The sequence below is a fragment of the Accipiter gentilis genome, chromosome 4, assembly GCF_929443795.1.
Source record: "Accipiter gentilis chromosome 4, bAccGen1.1, whole genome shotgun sequence".
NCBI classification, from domain to species: Eukaryota; Metazoa; Chordata; class Aves; order Accipitriformes; family Accipitridae; genus Astur; species Astur gentilis.
Window position 1 is genome coordinate 42127777 of NC_064883.1, and position 14889 is coordinate 42142665.

A 14889-nucleotide genomic window follows, 5' to 3' on the forward strand; every position below is an offset into this window, starting at 1 on the left:
AAAAGCAAAAAATGCTCAATATTTCCCACAGAGACAATATTATTCTCTGCCACATTATGAAGCCAGGCTCACCATACTGGGGGCTTCTCACACATTAAGTGTGTAAAGGATAAATCTCGCAGACATTGATAGCAAAGCTTTGAAGGACAGTGGGCTGCCTTTTCACTCAGCCAAACCACACCTTTCCCACTAGGGTTATTACCACAGTGTATCACAAAATCCTCAAGAAATAATCCTGGGAAAAAAAATCCTGAGAATATATAATCCTGAGAAATAACCTTTTGGCTGGTGTTGGGCAATGTGTGGGTCTCACGTGAGATTTTGAAGGGATGAAGTGAGTTAGGGACCTTCTCTCTGGTTTGTGCTTGTAACTCTTTGGGAGATGCCTGCAGGAGGTGTGAGCTGTTCAGCACATGCTGTTCACTAGCCCCACTCAAAAATCCCTTCTCCCAGGTATCGTGTCCTCCCTCGTGCAGCATTGCCCCAGCTGTGAGCTCTGCGTGCTGTGACCACCTCTGCAGGTCTGTCTCATGGTTCTTCATGCTGCTGAAACCGACAGCAATTCCCAGAGATTAAGATAGCCATAGATTAAAATTAAGCACCTACATCTAAGTCTCCACATGTGATCTGGCACCTAAATTCCCTTTGTAGTGGAAGAAGAGCCAGACAATATAGCTGAGAAGCCAGAGTGCTGTTCAGGTCTCCCAAAGTAGATACCTGCCTTTGGTCAGTTAAGCCACCTCTGAATTCATCTGATGTGAGGTGAGATTCAGCTTCCAGATGCAGGCATCCCATGTCATTTCATCCCATGCAGGTGGGATGCCATCAAGCATTTCAAATGGCACTACAAACTTCTGCTCTAGTTCTCCACATGGATGTAGCCATCTTCATGCAGACGTTATAACCTCTGAGCTGATTTCCACTCGTGTCTTCTGTGATAGCTGTGGCCAGGCTCAGGCAGTGTCCTTTCAGGTGTTCTGCATATCCTCTCTGGTCTCCAGCTGCTACTCCAAAACAACACAGGTCTCCTGTAAATCCTTCGTCCTCTTCTTCCATCCCTTGTGGCTTTTCCTGTGATGTTCCCATACTCTAGAACTTTCCAAATAGCACAACATACTTATTTTAATCAACTTCTTTCCACCATTTACTGCACAGTTTCCAAGATTACATTCTGCCCTGCAGGTGTATCAGTTCAAAGAGCCCACAATGGGCTGGAATATGTGCTGGATACCTCATATTCATTTTGGCAGTGGCCTACGTCCAGCCAGTCTCCTTTCAGCTTCTCCAGAGCTGACCCACACATAAACTCTGCTGAAACGGAAACTCATGCAAATGTTTCCTTTTTTTTGCATACATTTATTATACAATGACACATCACGGTATACATACCCATAGGCCTGAGCATTCACGGCTCAGGTTCTTTACACCGATAGGTACATCTGAACATGAAGGACTGGGTCTGTCCACCTAAATTTTTCCGTTGCCTGACCTGTTGAGATAACGATCACCCTATGTTCCTGCCTGAGCCAACAGCCATCCCCAGAAGGGAGTGCAAATCTTAGCTGGACTGGATCTCCTTCTGGAAGCTCTTCTGGAAATCCTGTAGTTGTGCATGCCGCATGATTAACCACAGACGCTCTCAAGCACTGTCTCATTTGCCCTCGTTCACCCGGTGCCCTTCTGTCTCCAGACAGATTCTTGGGGCAGCCACGCAGCTTTGGGGAGATCAGCGAAGGAGAACCCAGGTTCAGGACAGCCCAGAGGTGGGTCTTCCTGCAACGGCTAGTCCAGCTGTGGGACTCCTTGCCACAGGAAGGGGTAGATGCTAAAAATGTACGTGAGCATCCAGGTAGATCCAGGAGACACTAGACAAATTCATGGAAGAGAAATCCCATGAAGCCACATCCCTCTCAGAGAAGTGTCTGGGGCTTTAGTGAGCACTCAGAGAAACACCTGTGTTAATCCTGTTTTAAACCCTCCTCTAGGCAAGCCACTCACTGCCACTGTGGTGAAGAAGATATGGGATGTTGTCTGACTCAGCATGGCTGTTCCTATATTCTTGCTATCAAAGAGCCATATTTTCATCATGTTATTTTTGCGTGCCAGTGAGAATCCCCCACCTGCTGAGCCCTGAGAGAAGGGTCTCAAGCTCTGCCTCACAAACAGTGAGATTTGTAAGGTGGTCCAGATGCATGGCGTAATATCTTCTTACCCCTGTTAGACAGCCTCTGGGCTCTCCCTGACTATTACTTCTTATTACAGCAGATCCTAAAGCAGAAATTACCCTCTTGCCTTGCATGGAGCAGACTTTTTTTGCAAAGACTGAAGCCCCCTACCTCTAGGTCGTACTGGTAACCAGCAGACCAGCCAGAGAGTAGCAATCTCACCCAGTGTTTCCCCTCCACAGGAGATCTCAGAGAGATTTCCAGCATAGAGGCCATGCCTTCAGTCCTTAATTCAGCGCTCACCATCCGGGCTTTGCTGCGCTGCCTGAGCAGCTGCAGTGGTGCTGCTCCATCTACATACCTGACCCAGCAGGATGTCCCCAAGCATCCTATAGCCCTGTCTCCTACCCTCCAGCCAGCTGAGCCAGGCACCCAGCCTCCCTCTGCCATCCTGGAGACAGACAGACACCTCCTGGGGACAACTCAGAGGAGAAGGAAGATGCAGGTTTCACCTACCGGTATCTTAGGTGCTGAAACGACCAGGATCAACCAGATGACTCGCCTTGAGTCATTTCACCCTGGTAACACTGTCCCTCTCGAAGCATTGAGCTGGGAAATCAAGACATGAATTCTCACAGTGCCGCCCTTGCTCGCTCTATTTGAGATCCCTTGCAGGCCAAGCATTAGGTGGGTGATCTTCACACGATCAGACAACTGCACACTTGGCAAGGGCACTGTGATTTCACGACCTAGAGAAATCACAGATCCATGTATCATTCCCCCAAATGCTGGGACAACGCCTACACTCACCCCTGAGCCTTTCACACGTGCACTGGTGTTTTATTTTCCAGGAGATAATTAGATTTGCTAGTGACCGTGTGTCTGCTTCCAAGTAACGTAGGATATGCTATCTTCAGGCATAATTCAGAGTAACCTACAGCAGCAGTTTGGGGGCGGGGGGGTTGGCAAGTGTTTTGCAACAGCGCTGTAAAGTTTTTAATGTGCCATCATTTCATTTCAGTTGTTAACACAGATGCCTGTTGAAAGATAATGTTGCACATTACAATCTTTCAGGCACCAGCACCAGACCACTTTCTCAGAGAGGCGAGTCCTTGGCAGAATTAGTCCCTGAAACAACATCCTCAGAAAATGTGTGGGAGCGTTTCTCGCAGGCCTGATGCCTGCCTAGAAAAGACTGGGCTTGTTAAAAGTGTGAACATACACATCTGTACATATGCAGGCGATTTGCTCAAGGAATCTCTGTAATTGCACACTTCATGCTGGTATCTGCACATGGGAATGACTGACTGCATATTCACTTTGGTCATTTGCAATGGTCCTTATGAGGAACATATGTAGAACTGCGATTGCTTTTGTGGTCTAGATACGTGACCAGAAAGTGCAATCACCAGATAGTCCAAGACTCATTCAGGAGGAATTAACCATTGATGGAGAATGTGAATGAAAATAAACCAACGTGAGCATATGCACCTTCATGCTTTAGTGCTGAGCCCAGCCTGGCTTACGATGGGGGAAGAAAGCCTTCCTCTGGCCTGGTTCCCTATAGAGGGACATCAAATGGTCCCTGCACCTTCCTCTGAAGCCTGATATGATGGTTTCCTCCTGTCACCAGCCATCTCCTCTCCTCATGCATAGGGACAGCAACAAAGAGAGCTGTGGGCAGCAGAAATAGGTGGACAAAACTCATCCTGGAGCTGATGACTGCAACAGAGAAGCCACCAAAGTTAGCCAGTGAGGTACTAGTGCCCCTGCTATGGTCTGTTAGCAGATGCCTACCCTTCTGGCAATGGCACAGCATGGCCAGCTAGGCTTCATGCCCAGCTCCCTACCACTGCTCATCCTTGCCTCCCTGTTTCTCCACTACCTTTCACCACAGCTGTATTACGCTCAAAGTTCTTGGTCTCCTCCATCAGTGCACAGAGGAGGACCATATCCTGAGCCCCTCAGGCAGCTTTTTTCCTCCAGGATAGCACTGTCCCTTGGCTCAGGCCAGAGTGAGGAGACACCTTCTGCAAAGTGGGACGCTCCTTCTGGGTGTGCCGGTGGCCTGGACCTCCTCATCCCTCTCAGCCCCTGGCCCTCCCTGGGTCACTCTGGCTGTCCCACCCTGCAGCTCAACCCAACCGTGTCCTGTAAAACAGGATTTCCCGTGGTGCCTGGCATCCCGAGGCCTCCCAGGGGGTTTCATCTCGGAGGGGTGCAGAAGCGTGCCTGCGGGGCAGCACGGAGCTGGTACCAGCAGCGCTGCAACGAGTGTTTCAGAGCAATTCAGTCCTCCCCTGAATGAAACGCTGTTCGCTCACGGGCCCTGGCTCCCATTGTCACCCGGTGATGAATGGGGCATCAGCGCGCCGCAATACTCTATTTGTTTTAGAGGTCAGTGTCAGACTGAAGGGTATTCTTCATAAACCAAATCAGGGAGTTTGTGCTTACGTGACCAGATTGGCAAGAGCATGTGAAGCCCCCAGTAGCTCCCATTGTCCTGAATGGGAACAGAGCTCTTTTGAAGACCTTACCCATAAATTATCTGCCACTCCCTGCACACCCCCCTCTCTGCCAGCTCCCCACTCATGCTCTAATTCAAATACCAACTCAGAGACGATGGGCTTGTGCCATCGTCAAAGGTTTGTTCTTATCTGGGACCACCGTTTAGTTCCTGCAGGAACAGCACAGTATCTGACACCGACCCCCAACCCTGACGTGAGGATATTGTAAGCTGGGCGGTGAAATTCTTTCTTTGTTTCTCTTTTCTTTCCCTCCTGTCTCTAAGCATCATCCAGTCCAATCTGACAGCCTGCAGGGGGATACACGGTGTAGGGGCAGGGAGCAGTCACTGGGAAGTCAGCATCACACAGGACAGGAGATCATCATTTTGCCTCGCTTTAAAAATAAGTCTGTTTAGATGTTCCTTTTTTTGTTTCTTTTGCTGGTGATTTTGATATTCCCATAAGAGCTATAGCCTGGGAGACCACATGTTGGGTTGGTATTTCCAGCCAGGACACATGGGACTGGCTACGTGAGATGACAGCCATGCTCAGGTGTGCTTAAATCCTCATCCCTCTCCCTCCACGGGCACAGGGAGCTAGACCTACACGTTGAGCATCTCCTGTCTAGCCAACCTTTGAAGAACCCAGATGCTGAAGTGGTTGTTCTTTCCCTGAGGTTTGTCTGCATCTGGCTGCTAGGGGAGACACAAACTGGGGACCTCAGAAAGCAGAGAGGAGGATGTTTCAGAAATAGGCCCAGCTTTCCTCTCCGTACCTCTTAGTGTAACAAACCAGCCACACAAAATGGAGGCAGACATTAATATTTTTGAGAATGGAGTCGAAGCACAGTTTTCCAGTTGCCAGCCCTGCATTTCTTTGTTTCATTTCAGGATGCTGCAACACCAATTTCATTCCCAAATGCCCACAATGCCTGGGCAGGAATGCCTACAGATGGAGGAGACTCCACCAGGCTTAAATCTGATTGCCGTGCCTATTTCTTAGCATTGACCATACCGGTCACTTGTCATGATTCTGGTGTACAAAGAGTCATGAGCCCTCACAGTCATCCAGGTTAGAGCAGACGAATTTCTCTTAATTGGCCTGCATGTCCCATCCTTGGAGACGAAATGACCTTGGATGCCACCAGGACACACATTGTTCCAGAGCAGGTCTCATTGGAACTCCCCCATTTGTTGCAGCTTACCAAAGTCTCTGGAGTTTTTCTGCTCTGTTTGCACAGCAATATTTGCAGCCACGCTTGTTATTAAGAAGTCATGGATTCATGACCTTTTGCAGTGCACAGATCTGGAGATTACTTACCAAAATAAAGTAGTCTATAAATTCCACAACTGCTGCATGTGCATCTCTGATAGAGGAGAACAGCAAGACACCTCTCAGTGGAAACAGTCCAGCCTGATAAGATCTGTGGTTGAAAGTGTATTTGTGTGTGTTGCACAGCAGACACTCAGTGTGGGGACCATGAAAAACATTTTTTTATTTTCTCAGTGCATGGCTTTTGCTACTTGCTTCATATGAGTCTTTCTGTCAAAACAACCTGGCCTGGTGGAAATGTGATTAGATATTACACCCACTCTAGGGAAAATGTCTGCGTGAAGGGAAAAGGTTGTAGTGGGCAGGAGAGGGTGTATACTAATCCTTCCACTGCTGGTCACCTCTCTGAGGCCTCCAAGGCTAGCAGAAGGTGTGGACCTATCAAATCCATTTCACAATCAAGTCCTTTCTCCTCTGCTTGGCTTTCAGACCTTGTCCAGAAGCAGTAAAATGTACATGAGAAAGGGAGAAGGGAAGTAGGAATGGATCATTTCCAATACAAGAATTTGGGAGCATCAAATGGAAGAAGAAGGAGGTATGTTCAAAGCAAGCAGGAGAAAGTTCTTCACCCTGGGCAGAGTTGGGCTGCAGGTCTCCCTGTCACAGTACACTGTGGATGCTAGACCTTTTTAGGGGTGCAAGAAGAGATTTGAGAAGTTCATGGGAGAGAAATTTAAAAATTTCCAAAAAATCACACATTGTCACTATGATCTCAGAAACCAATCCAGCTCAGAAAGCCTCTGTGCTGCATGTGGGCGTTGCTGGGAAAACACTGCAGAGAACTGCCATTCATGACCGCTCCGTTTTCACATTCTTTCTTAGAATTGCATCCCTGGCCACTGCCAGAGGCACAGGACTAGATGAACCTGTAGTTGCTCTTATGTTCTTTTCTCAACAAAGACACGGTAAAGCTTTTACGCTGACAGTTTACTTTCAGGCTCTGAAAATACATCTTGAATATACATAGATATTTTTTTTCCCATCCAGGGAAGAGTGCAGCCCAACCATAGACATCTACTGATGGAGACATCTAAAGTTGTGTGAGATAAATCCTGCCATTCCTGTACACACTCAGTTCTGCGCTCGATGAACTCCCCTGCAGAGTCCTACGATTTAAAGATTCCCTTGGCTTATGCACTTTGCTCTTTTCTTTGCCCCAGAGGGCTGCATGTTTGTTCATAATGAATAGTATGAGGGAGCCTAGCAAACTTTCGCCTTCTGCAGCACCTGTGTGTGACCCCGCAGTAGCTCTAGGTTGGTCAGCCTGACACTGGACTCAAGCAACATCATGGAAGCAGCAGGGTTGAGAGCACCCAGGAAGGAGGTGAAAGTTGGGGACCCAAATAACATCAAGGTGTGGGATTAAAAGAATCTTGAAAGCGTCGTCTGTTAGTTCAAGAGTGAAGTCACAAAGCTGGAAAGCATGAGTATCTGTTGCCATAAAATGCTTAGACTCCAGGAGCTGTATGGTTCAGTCACCAGTGATAGCACCCAAATCCATGCAGTGAGTATAACCCACATTAAACTAGGGAAGTAGTTTATGATACATCAGAGCAATTTATTTAAACTGGGAAATTCTTATCCCTCAGGAGTAATTCTGGAAGGCAGGACATGTCCTTGGGTCCATGCACTTGGTGACTTTAGCAAGAGTGCAAGAAAAAATGAAAACCAAATCATTCCAGATAGCATGTGCTGACAACATTAAATAAACAGATGAAAAAGAGATAAGAGTACCAGATAATTACACAGACCAACGAAGAGCACGTGGCCGACTGTGGCTCACATGAGCAATCCCGTTCAGTGCAGGGTCAGTATACACTGTGCTGACATATGAGGGATGTTTTTCTGAAAGGCACATAGGTGATCACAACTTCCCCGAATGCTGCGGAGGTAGTACGAATTCTCAGTGCAGTGTAATGCTTAGAAGGCAACCGTTAACTCTGGGTGTGTAAAAATGGAAAAAGATCCAGGTAGTGTGTGCAACAGTGAGCATTGCCCTACCTGTACACTAGCAGGACCAATCTGGGAACCTTCTCTTCACAGAAGCTGTATTGGCAAGAGCTCAGGGAAAAGCTCCAGTGACAACAAGCCTGGAAAAGACTTGAAAATCTCAAACCCTTCAATTTATCCAAGACAGTAAAAAGTGACTTGAGTCTTGGCTGCTCCTTCTGGGGGGTGGGGAGGGGCTGAGACTTCTGAAGGTGAACAGTAGAGAAAGGACAAACGGCAGCCAGATGTTAGTTAGATATGTCAAGCAGTGTTTGCCTAAGTGTGTAGACAACTGCATCCTAGTTTAGTTAATCTAGGCCCTTATACTGCCAATAGATACACAGCCAACACAGCTGGTGCCCTGTAGGGTGAGACTCCTCTCATCCTAAAGCAACGAGCTGAAACAGGGCAGATGGATCCTACTACCAAGTACCTTTTTCTCTCTTTTGAATCTGAAAGGACTCCCAGGCAATCAGCTCAGCTGTGGACATCTACACTGTGAACTCCTAAATTTAGGTAAGATGAATCCAACCAATTCAGGCTAGAAATGATGTACACATCTTCTGATGGCAAAGGTAATGAACCGTTGCAACAACACATCCATAAACACAGTGGATTCTCTATCACCCAGGGACTTTAAATGAAGACTGAGCATGTTCTAACAGAAAATGCTGTAGTTCAGCCAGATGGTAAAACTCTGACACAAAGTGACCCCGGACCAGAGACCTCTGCTCTGTGTTGTGTGGGGTTCTGGTAATAACCATCTTTTCCAGTCTTAAAAAGATTTTGAATCAATGTCACAAAGGACTACTAAATATTTCATCAGTTCAAGATCTACAGAACATCACATTTGGTATTCAAATACATCTTGCACAGGGCCACATCAAAAATTAGTATTTTCAGCCTCTCACACACTCGTTTTCCTTTTCCAAATAAGAAATCAAGGCAAGCAAGAGAGAGGACTACTCTGCATAACTATGGCTTGGGCTTTTGCTATAGTCAAAATTATTTGTGTCTTCTTGTCAAAGGTGCAGCAAAGAGAGAAGCGGTGGTCTTGGAAAGCCCCCATGAAAATAGCATTTGGTTTTGCCAACTTTTTCCTGTTGCACTTTGTTTTCAAAAGTGGTCTCGTTTTAAAGAGGGAAGCTGTTTGGCCACAAGACGCAACTGTCACCTATCGCAGCCTGAAGACTTAGAGCTAAAAATGTCAGTGGGAAGAGGGGGAGGGGAAAGGAGAATACAGGCCTTTCTCTCTTGAAAAATAATCTATTTAAACTCTCCTCCAAAACCGCAGGGGAAGGTGGTGGCCGTGTAGACTGAAACTATCTCCATCCCGCCAGCCAACACTGTGCAGAAACGGTCCTCACACGGACAAAGTACTTATTTCTGGAGTGGTCCTGTTGTGGCTGTCACATCCACACTGCACCTGGGTGGGATTTACTTAATAACTCTTTTTATTTGGAAAATGTCAATTAATTGCAACTCAGACTTTCAAGGAAGCACCTGAACAAACATGTCCTCTCTGCCAGCATGGCTTGTCCTACAGGTGGCCCATCACGATCTCCTGTTGCAACTGCTCCACTTTGCTGGTGGCTCAATACCCACTGAAGACAGGACTGGGATCTGCCACATGCTGTGCAGGAAGGAGAAGAAAGGAGCTAATGCACAGTTCAGCTTTGACAACAAAATTGTTCTTTCCTGTCAAGTTTATTTGTAATTTTCTGAGGTCAAAAACGCAACATATTCAGATAAAGCAAACTCAGAAGACCACTGTAGCATCAACTCCTAGCATACAGATAATACGATAACATGTAAGAAATGTGCTTGGTTTACCACATTTTTTGTTGCAAACTTAACAACAACATGATGGTAAGGAGTTAGTTACCACAGTGGGATCCAAAGCAGTAACACTGCGGTGAACAGTCCTGGACACAGTTATCTTTTGAGTCACACTTCCTGTCAATATTTATAGAGAAATAAAAGGCTCTGGCTGGAAATGAAGAAGGTCCTTTTACTGGAATGATGGGTACATTTTGGCTGCTAAAATCGTCCACAAAGCATTTAAAAAATGATCACATGCTGTGAATATATCATTGGACACAGAGACTTAGAAACAAGTCTTCAACAGCCTGAAACCCTGGAAGATGGATAGAAGGGGTTTTTCCACATTAGTGGAAAAAGCTCACTCAAGAGAAACAGCCGGTCCTGCACCACCTTTGCTCTTAGTTTCCTGGTCCATCACTGCTTGGTTTCCAAAGCATGTGTGGAAATCCATGGGCCAGGGATGGATATTTCAGAGAAGACAAATGGACCATGGCCCGAAAGCTGGCTAAAAACTTGAATATATCTCTTTCCCTCCTGCCAAGGTGTTCAAGTAGCACTGAATAAGGGGGAGCTAGCAATTAAGATACCTGGCTGTGACCCTGCATCTTTTCTGCACTGATCACATGCTTTGGTTGGCAGGTTCTTCTAAGGTGGTGTCTCAAAGTCTTCTTTCTGGACAGTTTCACTTTGTCTGACTACATAGACAATTTGCATTCAGGAGCTATACCCAGAAACAAGGACATAAGAAAATGAAAGATCAATATTCTACCACATCACGTGAGAGACAGAAAAGAAGTGAACCAGAATACAAATATCCCCTCCAAAGATATTAAATGGAAGACATACCTCTCTTACCGACTAAGCAAGAGGGGAGGAAAATATACGGTTCTTGCTATTTCTGGCTTCATCTGTGCTAGTAAATTAAGCAGTGTCAGGAAATGTTCCCTGTTAGTGGAACTCGATGAGCTATACTTTTAGATCATTTTCACAGTCCCTGACCGGTTTATGCTCATGCCAGCAAGCACTGTCCCAAACAATTCCTGGAAAGACCCATTCCCAACAGGCAGCTTGCGAGTCCCTTTGCTTTGAATGCTGACTGAGTTTAGTAAAATGAAAATGGGATGCTCCATGCTAGTAGACTTTACTAGGCACATTTGATTTAATAGTATAGACAAAACTGCTAAGATCTTTTGGTTTCTTGGCCAAATCCATCCTCTTGTGTCAGGAGCGACAGTGAAGAAAGCTCAAGATTCAGGTGATTCTGGAGTCTCTAGCACCAAGGGAATCCCCTCCAGAAGATGCACATGGGTTATGTCCTCAGCATCATCTTAGGGTCAGGAAGAAATAGAGCAGGACAGAGTATCTGCCCCCAAGCACTGATAGGGGACACTGGGGAGTAGTTCAACTTCCAGGTTAAGACAGTCACATTTGGGTGCCCACATGTGTGTGTCCACCTGGAAGCAAGATTCACAATGTAGTCAATGCAGGGCTAGTCAGTCGTGTCAATGAAGCCTGGAAGTTGTTCAGCTCATCAAACATGGACACCTATGGGCTCAATGAAATTGCCCACATGTAGACATCCAGCGGCACAGATGCCCTGTTGGCTCCAGAGGTGCATGGGGAAGCTGCTCAGTGTTGAATCACGAACAGCCAATGCACTGGAAGGCTCTTAGTATTCATCTGCTCGGGAAATTGTATCCCTAAAAGTGCAGGCAGGAATTTAAACTCTTCCAGTTACCAGCTTGGTTCCTTTTGTGCATAAATATCTTCATTAAAGAAAAAAAAAACCAACAAACAACAAAGGTAATTTGGTGGTTTGCATACTCCTGAATAAATCTATACTGGTATAACCAGTATTGCATAAGGGAATGCTACTGGCAAAACAAGAGCATTTTAATTGCACTAGCATATCAGAAAAACAAAACAAAACAAAACAACAAAAAAAAAACCCATGCCATGTTCATCAGCTTTGGAAGCAAGAGACGGCAGCTGCTCTCTGCTCTCGTAACCAGAGAGGGAATGAATTACGGCAGTCGACCTGGACTCTCAGTTCTGTGTAATGGCATCTAATTTGACTCTTCTCTGCTCTCCCAGTGGCTGGGTTAAAGCTCGTCCTGTTCCTGCACAGTGAGAGTGTTTTAGCTTAATCCAGCAATTCTTCAAGCCACCCAAAACCTTCCCACTACTACAGTGAGCTTTAGTATGGTTTTTAAATGAGGAACAAAGCTCTCTGCAGAGCAGCAGCAGCATGGTATCTGCAAGCAACCACTGTCTTATCCCTCCAGCTCATTTTTCAACCATAGTATGCTTCTTGGCAAAATCAATTCAGCAAATGTCCAGATTTATAGAGTTCAGCCACATGGCAACCTTTTTCAGGGCCACATGAACAGCTATTATTTAAAGCCTTTTACTGTGTTCGTAGAGAGGAACAAAGTGCACTTTCCCATTAAAGATTTAAAGCCTTTTTGTGGCAAAGCACATGTCACCCTGAAGGACACCTTGGGTCTTGCATATAGATGCATCTTGTGCATCTTCCACTGCAGGATCAACGGGCTGATGCTTGGGAACACTTCTGTTCCTACCATTAGGGTGGAGGACAAGTTCTTTCTCAGGGGATTATGAAGTGCCTCCCACATCAGCATCTAAAGGCGTTTTATTCTGCGCAGTGCAGAGCCAAGCAAAGACACCAGAAACATCTTGCAGACAAGAAACAATTCACCCGTGTTAACGCAGTGCTTTTCCGAGTTCTTAGAGCTCAGAAGCAAGGTAGATCAGGCAGAGGCAGATATTTTTATGCACATATGGTTGGGAGGCATTGAAGTGTTGTCACTTCTTCAACAGTTTGTTATACCCTCTGCTGAAGGGCACTGCTCCTCACACCTGAGACCTGGACAACATCGTGTGTGCATCTTTAGCAACATCTCCTAGGTTATCCTGGCTGGAGACCTTTACTTCAGTTAGCCAAAGGCAAATGGGAAGAAATGCAGCTGGGCTGACCCTGCCCAGGAAGGGAGGAAAATAGCATGACCTCCCACTCTTTGCTTTGCTGGGACTATACCCAGAGCTTGAGCCTTGTGAGACAATTTAGCTACAAACTTGGCCTCAGGCAGATTTTCAGCTCAGAAAGGTGGGGTCTGGGGGAGGATCCAAGGCTATGCCTGGCAGATACAGCATCCCCCTTAGGAGCAGGGCTGACTTAATCTGGGAAGGAGGAAGGGGCTGGAAAGGGATTTGGGCAAGAACAAGTCCTGCTCATCCTTGCCTTGTTTCGCTGCCTCAGTGCTCGGTGCACAAGCATGCCTGTGGCTCTCTTCATTTCAGGGGAAGTTGTTGGTAAAAGGAAAATCTCCCCTGCAGTTTCCTTCCTCCCAGGACATAGTTAGAAGTAGCTCCCACACACACACGCTCCACTCCTTATGCTTTCCACCTCCCATTTCATAACATATCCTACGACAACTTGATGGGAGGGGGGGTTGGTTTTGTTGGGCTTATTCTTTGGAGGCAGCTCTATCTCTGTTTAGCTGCATCCCCTGGGCTTTACTACACAAAGTGCTAATGGCATGCTTTCCGTGAGGAGCTTATTGCCAGCTCTGCATGTTAAGCACAGTGGGGCAGCAGGAGGAGGAATATAGAAGGCGTCAGGACAGCACCTTGCCTGAGCATCCCTCTCCCCACCCCGCACTGGGGTGGGAGGGTGGAGGGGAGTGCTTTGCTTCACTATAAACAGACTCCCTGCCATGAAAATAGGCCGCCACCAAGTGATGCCAGTAGGAGCGCTTTAGTGATTTAAATGATGTACACGGCAGAGAACAGCTTGATTAATTCATATGAACTGTAACTACTCAGGGCTCCATTCATCTGGAATGATCTGTAGTCCTATCTGCCACTGAAGTTACAAAAGGTCCCCAGCTTCGGTTGCAGGTGATGTATTTGCCACCCCCTCCCGAAGCCAGCCCATGCACAGGGAGCTGCTTTGCTCCGTCAGAGGAAACGGAGCTCCCTTCTATGTCGGAACGACTGAGAGCAAGACAAGGACGAGGGATCTGCTCCTCAGCAGGCAGCAGGGCAGGATGGGGAACCCCACCAGGCACCTCCTCAGGGAAGGGGGTACAGGCTGGAGATGGCTAATCCCAGGGTGGGAAGCAGCTGACTCCTTCCAGGGGGAAGAGTTTTTTGGAAACACTGCTGTCTTTATCTGAAAAATCAGCCGGTGGCATGAACATAATGTGTGAGGACATCTGGCTGAGGCTGAACGCTGGGACCAGCCGCTGCTTTGTCACAGTGGCTCACGGGGTCATTGGGTTTGGTCTCATTGCTCCTGCACTTGATGGAGGACTTAGTTTGGCCACAGACTCCAAGGAGTTAGACACACGGATGCAGGCTGGGGCTTTTTGGTGGCAGCTGCTCTGGGTGAAGGAATCAGGGTCACCCACAGATCCTCACCTCTATCCAGAAACTGCTTGGCCACTTGGTTAAGTGGAGGAGACAGAGCTTTCACCCTCCTTAAACCAACCACGGAGCAGTGGGCACATCCCGATCAGCTGCTGAACCCAGCGTGTGCCTTGTGTCACCTGCGGCATGAGGAAGAAGTGACTCTCTTGCTGGCAACATTGGTGGAGAAAAAGCCAAGCCCTAGAGGAGGCCGGTGCCACGATGAAGTGCGGAGGTGGGAGTCCTGCTCCCTGCCACGCTGTAGAGCGTGAGACAGGGTGAAGCTGTCCCACATCAGAACTATTTGCCAGATTTGTACCTCCCAGCGCCCAGCAGCTGCTGGTCACAACCGGTCCCCACCGAGAGCAGCAGTGGCAATGCAGGACACTGGGTCACAGTGCCACCCTGTGGGCTCTGCCAGCTCCCAGAGCAAGGAAAGAGGGACATGGGGTGCTCTGAACTTGATCTGGGTCCCTCCAGCTGGAAAATCACGGACCAATTAAATAAAAATATCAAACTGCAAGCGGAGATCCCAGATGCAGCGCTTGTTGACTGGCACCACTTTTCTCTTGCAAGTCCTGGGTACTAAGGTCAAACATTTGCTTTCCTTGCAGGCTTCTTTAGAGGGTCCTTGAGGCAGG